At 42.8% G+C, this 10,281-nt stretch overlaps 1 protein-coding gene and 1 non-coding gene across 2 annotated transcripts in view; both read right to left on the minus strand.

Annotated features, from left to right (window-relative positions):
* Positions 1-10,281, minus strand: part of LOC128431094 (uncharacterized) — an 870,493-nt gene that overhangs the window by 608,791 nt on the left and 251,421 nt on the right. The gene's annotated exons all lie outside the window — the stretch shown is intronic.
* LOC128435015 (5S ribosomal RNA) lies at positions 4,800-4,918 on the minus strand. The gene has a single exon (XR_008337683.1). It is a non-coding gene; the product is annotated as a 5S ribosomal RNA (ribosomal RNA).

Below are 10,281 nucleotides of genomic sequence, written 5' to 3' on the forward strand. Positions count from 1 at the left end.
CTATCATTCCTATCCACTCTTTGGGCATTGCTTTCTTAATTTTTTGTAATTCACCTTTTGCTGTGCCTAGCCAAATTTCATCCCCATTCTCTCTTACTTCATCCACCACTGCCTGTGCTCCCATGAATCCTGGTATATACTGATACACTAAATCCCTTATCCTTCTTATCTCAGCCCTCCACATCACCCTGTTATAAATCATTTCTCCTCCCACCGTGAGTTTGGGATTTAAAAACACTGGTTGCTTCCAAACCTGTCCCCACATCCTCGCATTTATACTTCACACTTTTTAAAAACTCACCCCATGCTCCAAACATCTCTTTGTGGATTTCAGTCACCCCATTCATCATACCTTTTTTAAATTTCATGTACATTCCACTCTCCCCACATCCTCCACATTTATACATTGCTTCCTTCAAAAAGGCCTTCCACACATGGTCTCCATCTTCCCTTAAGTATCTTACCATCATTTTTACCCTTAGTGCCTTCTTTTCCCCCTCTAGATTCACTAACTTCAATCCCCCGTCTTCATAATCATTTTCTAAAACTTCCCTTGCTATCCTTACTCCCCCCCCCCCCTTCCCACAAAAAGTTACTTATAATCCCTTCCACCTCTTTCAACACTCTCACAGGCACATCCATCACATTCATCACATATATCATTTTACTCATAATCAGCGCATTCACCACTACTACCTTACCTTTTAGTTTCAACTTCCTTAGTTTCCAAAACCCTAACGTTTTCTTCAAGCTATTTATCATCACTTCATATTGCCTATCCCTCCCTTCCTCTCCCTCAATCCCCAAGTTTATTCCTAGCACCTTCATGTACCCATTGTTTTCCTTCAATCCTATCTCTCCCTTCTTTTCTCTACTCCCACCTATGTACATTATTTCTGACTTATCTATATTTATTTTTGCTCCAGATGCCCTACCATATAATTCTACACTCCCTAATACTTCAACTATACTTTCCCTATCCCTAACTGTCACCGTTGTGTCATCCGCATATTGATATAGAGTGCTCACCTGTCCACCCGGTATTTCTATGCCCCTAATCCTCCTATTTTTCAAAATGAGTTCTGCTAACGGCACTGCCGTCAAGGAGTACAGTAAAGCCGATAGCGGACATCCCTGCCTCACTGATCTTTCTATTCTAAATTCACCTGTGACTATCCCATTTACCTTAATCTTACTTCCTGCTCTTTCATACATTCTCCTCACCCATCCTATCATTTTCTCTCCAAATCCCGTCTTTCCTAACACTTTATACAAATATCCGTGATCTACTCTATCAAATGCTTTATTAAGATCTAAACTCGCTATAACCCCTCGACTGTTTTTCTTCATGTGTATTATTGTATCCCTAATGCTACTTATTGTGTCTGCTATGTCTCTCCCTGGTATACTATATGCTTGTGTGCTTCCCACCACCGTCCCTATTACTTCCTTCAATCTGTTTGCTAACACCTTTGCTAAAACCTTATAGTCCCCATTTAACACTGTGAGTGGCCTGTAATTTTCTAATTTGTCCCTACTTCCTTTTTTATAAATGATACTAACTAACCCTGTTGTCATACTATGCGGCATTTCTCCCTTCTCTTCTATCCATCTATATAATCTCTCCAATACTGGTACTAGTTATTCTCTAAACTCTATATAAAATTCCCCTATTATTCCATCTATCCCTGGACTTTTATTTCTGCCTAACCCATTTATTGCTTTCTCTATCTCTCCCTTACTTATCTCTCCCTCGCACACCTCTCTATCCTCATCACTCAGTTTAGCCTCCATCTTGTCTATCACCTGTCTGCTACTCTCCTCATCTACCTCTTCTTTCTCATATAACTCTCTATAAAATTCTTCCACTCTTTCCACTATCCCTACAAAATCTGTTATTTTTTCTCCTCCCTTTCCCTCCACTTGCTCAAAATAATTTTTCTCCTGCCTTGTCTTCTCTAGCCCTAAGACATATCCTGTACATTTTCCCCCTCTACTGCATATCTAGCCCTACTTCTAATCATTGCACCTTCACACTTTCTCTGTTCTATCTCCTTTAGTTCATCTTTCTTCCTTATGTATCCCTCTGTCATAATTGCCTCCTTCCCCCACTTTCTTCTCCTCTTCCTCTAGCTCCTCTTTTACCCTTTTTTCTCTCTCCCTCTTTCTTTCCCCTATTTTTACTGTGTTTTTTGCTTATTACCCTTATCCCCTCTTTCAACCTTTCCCACCACCTCCCTGTGTCTTCCTCATACATGCTCTCATCCATCTCCCACTGTATGTAATCTCTCACCTCTTTTTTATATTTTTCATCTTTAAGCAACTGACCATTCATACACCAAACCCCCCCTCCTCTTCTCTTTGTTTCCCCTCCTATTGTATATTTTAACACCTTGTGATCGCTATAAGTTGTGGTTATATATTCTATACTCTTTATCCCTTCTGCTACGCCCTTCGTGCTCAATACTAAATCTATCCTGCTCTGTTTTAATTCCCCTTTCACAAGTTGTATTCTTGAGAACTCTCTCCCCTCTGGATTTCTTTCTCTCCATACATCACTCAGTCCTTTCATACTTTTTAGTTTTTCTAATACCTCTCTTGTTGTATAATTTTTAAAATGCATGTTCTTTGACACATCCAGTTTCCCACACCACAAATTAAAGTCCCCAACAATCATACAGTTGTCATCACACATTTTTTCCATTTTTTCAAACATCACCTTTCTTTCTTTCTCCTCATTCGGAGCATACACATTTATCAGCTTCATTCCCTCCGTCATATATTCAAATTTGATCCCGATCACCCTCCCATCTCCCTCATCATCACACCGTCTCACATTTTCTATCACTCCCCTCTTTGTTAATATTGCTACTCCCCTTGCATTCCCCTCTCCATTATTTGCATACACATCTCCCCTCCATTCATACTCCACCTCTTTTAAACATCTCTCATCCCAGTGTGTTTCCTGTAAACATATTATGTCATAATTATTCTTTCCATATATCTGATGTCTTTTGTTTTTGTTCTTTAGCCCCCTAGCATTTATTGAAATTATTGTTAACATTATTAGTATTGTAATTTTCATTTTGGTTTTTCCTTATTCTCAATTTTTTTATTAATCCTCATGTGCCGCTGGGTATTCTGTCTTTTCCTTAGTTGTGTTATTTCCGTTAAGTCCATGTCTGTTTCTGAGCCTACCTTCTGTGATGTGGTGGTCTCCTCCCCACTCGTTTTGTGCGTCGCTCCACTCAGCACTTCCGTCCTCTCTCCCTTCTCCTCTTCTTTGCGCCTTCTCCCCTCCTTAGCGTCCAGGCCTGCATCCTCCGCTCCGACTCCCCTTGCTTCTGTCGTCTCCTTCTCCTTCAGGCCTGCCTTCACCGCTCCTTCTCCAGTTGCCTCCAGACCCTTCTCCTCCGCCCCGCTTCTCCTTGCTTCTGTCGTCATCTCTGGCCTTCCCGTCTCCAGACCTGTCTTCTCCGTTCCGTCTCTCCTCCTTCCTTCTGTCGACCCTTTCCTTTCCATCGTTACCTCTGGCTCCTGCTCTCCTCTCCTCCGTCCTGCTTCCACCTCAGCGTCGTTTCCTCTCGTCCTCTCCTCCTTTGTCATCCGGTCCGCTTCTTCTCTCTTTCTGCCTTTCGTCTCCTCCTTCGCCCGCTCTCCTTCTTCATCCTTCTTCATCCTTCATTCATGTTGCATCTACACTACTCATCAAGTTTTTACACAGCTCACACCTTTTCCTCCCCTGGCTGCATTCTCTTGCAAAATGGCCCTGAACTCCACATCTGTTGCAGTGGAATCAGGGCACTCTCTCATGATGTGGCCTGGTTTAATGCACATCCTACATACCTTCACCTGTTTATCATGTACAACCCGGAAGTACTCGGCCCCCAGAGCTGTGTCAAATGTAGCTGAATACGGCAGCGACTGTATGTGGCTGTTAAATTTCACTTTTAGGAACCTTGTTCCGTCAGCCACATTTGTGCCCGGCCACATCCTTCTTTTGATTGGGGATGCTGCCGAGACACCCCAGAGCTGTAACTTCGCTATGATATCTCTGTCCTTAATATAGAACGGCAGGTTCATAAATGACACGACCAGCTCATCGTTTATCAATTCTCTGACGTGGACCCTCGTGTCTCCCATCTTGAACCCGTCCATTAGCCTGTCTTTCCCCTTGGGGTGGCTCATCATTATTTCATATTTATTTTCACTTAAATGTCTGCACGCCAGCAGCCTTCCGCACAACTCCCTGACACCACGCATCAACTCCATAACTGTCGTTTCGCCCTCTCCCTCCGTTTCCACCATCACAGTTAACTCCCTCTCGTTTCTCTCAGTGCTTGTGCCACTCTTGCTCTGCGCCATGTCTTCTCCTCTCTCGCTGTCACCCACGGTGGTGACAGCGTCTCGGCTATCCCGCTCCGTGTTTGTCTCCGCCATTGCCGCGGGCAAACACCCACACAGGCTCACCCCCGCACAGTGCGTCACTGCCGCGGGGGGACACACGCACACAAGACAAGACAATCTCAACACTTAACGTCCGGTTGGATTAACACATAAGAAGAAAAGGAATAGGTGGAAATAGAAATAGTCCAAGAAAAAAGCTGGGAAGAAGAAAAAAGAAAAAGAAAAAAGTCCGTGGCAGTCACCCGTGGTGGCTTGCTTACGTGTTTCTGGATGATGTCACTCGATGATGCGTTCAGGGTGTTAAGGGCGTTCAGGCTGGTGTGGCCGTAAGCAAATGATTCCGACCACTTTACCTTATTTATAGATGTGAATACATCAGGGAACAACAGAAAAGCTTACAGTACCTGGTATTCCCAGGCAGTCTCCCATCGAAGTACTAACCAGGCCCGACCCTGCTTAGCTTCCGTGATCAGACGAGATCGGGCGTATTCAGGTTGGTGTGGCCGTAAGCGAATGAGGCCACCCACTGAGCCTTATTTATACTTGTAAATACGTCAGGTAAAAGCGGGAAAAAGCTTACAGCACCTGGTATTCCCAGGCAGTCTCCCATCCAAGTACTAACCAGGCCCGACCCTGCTTAGCTTCCGAGATCAGACGAGATCGGGCATATTTTTTTTTTTTTTTTTTTTATTATCAAAAATATTTTGCATTACATTTTATGCATATTTATGTACATTACATTTTAACACATTTTGTGATATGTCATCCCCTTCCCAGTCCTGTACATTATGCATATTATTTTCCACAGAAAACACACAAATCAAAAAATTATTAAAATCAAAATCAAATCCTAAAAAAAGATTCATCCCTTTCAACCAAAATTCATTCTTACCTCATTCACATCTCCTTTTACTATTTCAATAAAAGTACTTCCATCCACAAACCCTTTCTGAACTCGTTTTCTTCAATATAGCCCCATCTCTGTCTCACGTCTCTTTCTGTTAAGTTTTTAAACACAGTCCACACATCATATTTCCTTTTCTCATAGTGAGCTGTGTTCCTTCTTATTTTCACTGCATACCTCGCATGGCTCAGCACATAGTTCATTAGGTTCACATTGCATCCATTCTGACTTTCATTCACACCAAACAGCCACAGCTTCTTCCATTCCATTCTTTCTACCCATTTCCCTTTCCAACATTTATTTATTAACATCTTTATTTTTTCAAAATATCCCCTTAGTGCTTTACATTCAACAAACTCATGCATACATGTTTCCACTTCCTCACCACATACATCGCACTCCTTTCCCACATTGCAGTCAAACTTACTTATTATTAGATTATTAAAAATCCGGTTGTGCCTTAGCATGAAATCACAATGCTCGCATTCAATGCTATTCCCTTTCACTCTCAGATTCTCCCATATGCTCTCCTCATCCATTCCTTTCATAACTCTGCTCCACACTTTCTCTGCAGCCGGTCTCCTTATCTCTTTCCCTCTCATACATTTATAAAACACTCTGGTTTTCACATTAGCCAGTCTCACCTTGCATTCTCCTTCTCCCACATACATCTCTATTTTATCTCCCCCCCTCTCCTCATTCTCTCTCTCAATCATTTCCATCCATTCTTTAGGCATTGCTTTCTTTATTTTCTCTATTACTCCTTTTGCTGTCCCCAACCATATTTCATCCCCATTCCTTCTTACTTCGTCCACAATCACCTGTGCTCCCATGAAGCCTGGTATATACTCATACACCATATCCTTTACCTTTCTTATCCCTGCCCTCCATATCACCCTGTTGAAAATAGTTTCTCCCTCTGCCAGAATTTTTGGGTTTAAAAATACTGGTTGCTCCCATACCTGCCTCACATTCTTGCATTCATACTTCACTCCTCTCACAAACTCTCCCCACGCTCCAAGCATCTCTTTGTATATTTCAGTCGCACCATCCATCATTCCTTTTTTTAGTACCATGTACACTCCACTTTCTCCACATCCACCACATTTATTTATTGCATCACTCAAAAACACCTTCCACACTTGATCCCTGTTATCTTTTAAGTATCTTACCATCATTTTTACCCTGAGCGCTTTCTTTTTCCCTTCTAAATTCACTAGTTTTAGTCCCCCGTCCTCATACTCATTTTCTAGCACTTCCCTTGCCACTCTAACTCCCCTCCCCTCCCACAAAAAATTGTTTACCATCCCTTCCACCTCTTTCATCACTTTCTCTGGCACATCCATCACATTCATCACATATACCAGCCTACTCATTATGAGTGAATTCACCACTATCACCTTCCCTTTTAGTTTTAATCTTCTTTTTTTCCAGAATCCTAATGTCTTCCTGATACTGTTCACTATCCCTTCGTATTGCCTATCCCTCCCTTCCTTTCCTTTAATTCCTAAATTCACTCCTAACACCTTGAAATAGTCTTTGTTTTCCCTCAATCCTGTCTCTCCTGTCCCTTCTCCTCTTTCTCTAAAATGCATTATTTCTGATTTTTCTCTGTTTACTCGTGCTCCTGATGCCCTGCCATACTGCTCTACGCTTTGTAGTACCTCTTCTACGCTTTCCCTATCTCTTACTGTCACCGTTGTGTCGTCTGCGTACTGGTATAGTGTGCTCTCCTGTCCCCCTGGTAACCCTATGCCCCTAATCTTCTTGTTTTGCATGATGAGTGCCGCCAACGGCTCTGCCGATAGTGCATATAGCAACGCTGATAGCGGACATCCCTGCCTCACTGATCTTTCTAATCTGATTTCATTTGTTATTGTCCCATTAACTTTTATCCTACTGGCTGCTCCCTCGTATAATCTCCCAACCCATCCTATCATCCTATCCCCAAATCCCACCTTCTCTAATACTTTGAATAAATACCCGTGATCTACCCTATCAAATGCTTTGTTCAGATCTAAACTAACTACTATCCCTTCACTGTTCTCCCTCATGTATGTTATTGTGTCCCTAATACTACTTACTGTGTCCGCTATGTCTCTCCCTGGTATACTATATGCTTGTGTTCTTCCCACCACCGTCCCTATCACTTCCTTCATCCTATTTGCTAACACCTTTGCTAGTATTTTGTAATCTCCATTTAACACCGTGAGTGGTCTGTAGTTTTCCAGTTTATCCCTGTTCCCTTTTTTGTAAATTATGCTAACTAATCCTGTTGTCATACTGTGCGGCATTCCTCCCTTCCCCTCTATATCCCTGAATAGCTTCTCTAACACTGGCGCTAGTTCTACTCTGAATTCTATATAAAATTCCCCTATTATCCCATCTATCCCTGGACTTTTATTTCTCCCTAACCCATTTATTGCTATCTCTATCTCACCTTTACTGATCTCTCCCTCACACATTTCTCTATCCTCATCACTCAATTTAGCCTCTATCTTGTTTATGACTTCCCTGCTGCTCTCATCATCTACCTCCTCTTTCCTGTATAGCTGTCTATAAAATTCTTCTATTCTTTCAACTATCCCTACAAAGTCGGTTATTTTTTCACCTCTCTTTCCTTCTACTTGCTCAAAATAATTTTTCTCCTGCCTTGCTTTTTCTAGCCCTAAGAAATAACCTGTACATTTTTCTCCCTCTATTGCATACTTCGCTCTACTTCTTATTATTGCTCCTTTACATTTCCACTGTTCTATTTCTTTCAGTTCATCTTTCTTCCTTATATATCCCTCGATATCATAATTACCCCCTTCCCCTGCTTTCTTCTCTTCTCTCTCTACCTCCTCTTTTAATTTGTTTTCCCTCTCTCTCTCTTTCTTTCCCCTGCTCCTACTGTGTTTTTTGCTCATATTCCTTATCCCCTCTTTTAACCTCTCCCACCACCTCCCTGTGTCTTCCTCATACATACTGTCACTCATCTCCCACCTTATATACTCTTTCACTTCTTTTTTATATTTTTCATTTTTAAGCAACTGTCCATTCATGCACCACACTCCCCCTCCTCTCCTCTTTGTTTCCCCCCCTATTGTGAATTTTAACATCTTATGGTCACTGTACGTTGTAGTTTTGTATTCTATCCCTTTTATCCTGTCTGCTATGCTTTTAGTGCTTAATAATAAATCTATCCTACTTTGTTTTATTTCCCCTTTTACCATTTGTATTCTTGAATACTCCCTCCCCTCTGGATTCCTATCTCTCCATACATCATTCATTCCTTTCATACTTTTAACTTTATCTAATGCCTCCCTTGTTGTGTCATTTTTAAAGTGCATGTTTGCTGATACATCCAGTTTCCCACACCACACATTAAAGTCTCCCACAATCATACAGTTGTCATCACACATCATTCCCATCCTTTCAAACATCACCTTTCTTTCTTTCTCCTCATTCGGCACATACACATTCACCAGCTTCATTCCCTCATTCATATATTCGAATTTGATCCCTATAACCCTCCCCTCTCCCTCATCTTCACACCTTCTCACATTCCCTATCACTCCTTTTTTTGTTAATATTGCTACACCCCTTGCATTCCCTTCCCCATTATTTGCATACACATCTCCTCTCCATTCATCCTCCACCTCTTTCATACATCTCTCATCCCAGTGCGTTTCCTGTATGCATATTATATCATAGTTACTCTCTCCATAGATCTGATGTCTTTTGATTTTATTTTTTAGCCCCCTTGCATTTATTGATATTATTGTTAACATTAGTAGTATTGCTATTTTCATTTTATTTTCCTTTGGTTCTACTTTTCTTATTATTCCTCATCTGCTTCTGATTAGTTTGTCTTTTCCTCAGTTGTTTTATTTGCTCCTCTAACTCCATGTCTGTTTCAGATCCTACCGTCTGTGGCGTGGTGGTCTCCTCTGCAGTTTCAGTGGGCTTCGCTCCACCTGTTGCCTTCCCCTTCCCTCCTGTGTCGTCCTCTCTTCTCCTTCTCCCCGGGCCTGCTTCCTCCTCGCCGTCTTTTCTTTCGACCATCGCCCCCTTCTCTGGCCCTCTCGTCTCCTTCGTATTTGGCGGTTTCTTCTCCGCCCCGTCTCTCCTCCTTTCTGCCGTCGCCTCCGTCCTCACCTCACGTGCCAGCATTCCTCTCCTCCTGCCCGCATCCTCCTCCTCGTCGTTTCCTCTCATTCTCTCGTTCCGGTCCGTTCCAGCTTTCTTTCCGCCTTCCGTCTTCTCCTCCGGCCTCTCTCCTTCCTGCCTGCTTGCATCCTCCTTCCCAGTCTCCTCAGTTTCTTTTCCGACTCCCTCCTCCACACTTTCCATATCCTCTGCCTCCCCCTCCTCACTGCCTCCGCTCTCACTTTCTTCTCCATTCTCACTTATGTCATCTTCTGCCTCACTCTTATTGCATCTGCATTCACTCATAAGGTTCTGGCACAGATCACATTTCTTCCTCCCCTGCTTGCATTCCCTTGCATAATGGCCCTGCACTCCACATCTGTTGCAATGAAATTCCGGGCACTCTCTCATTATGTGCCCAGGTTTTATGCACAGCCTGCACACCTTCACCTGCTTATCGTGTAGCACCCTGAAATACTCTGCCCCCAGCGCAGTGTCAAATCTTGCAGAGTACGGCAGCGATTGTATATGATCATTAAACTTTACTTTCAGGAACCTAGTCCCGTCTGCCACATTTGTCCCTGGCCACATCCTTCTTTTAATGGGAGATACTGCTGCTACTCCCCATAGTTGCAACTTTGCCAGTATCTCCCTGTCCTCAATATAAAAGGGCAGACTCATAAATGATACTACCAGCTCGTCATTTACTAGTTCTCTGGCGTGCACCCGAGTCTCCCCTATCTTAAAGCCTTCCATGAGCCTCTCCTTCCCCTTAGGGTGGCTCATTGTCATCTCATATTTTTTCTCTGTTATCTGTCGGCACGCCAATAGCCCTCCAC

Source organism: Pleuronectes platessa, chromosome 24, assembly GCF_947347685.1.
Source record: "Pleuronectes platessa chromosome 24, fPlePla1.1, whole genome shotgun sequence".
NCBI lineage: Eukaryota > Metazoa > Chordata > Actinopteri > Pleuronectiformes > Pleuronectidae > Pleuronectes > Pleuronectes platessa.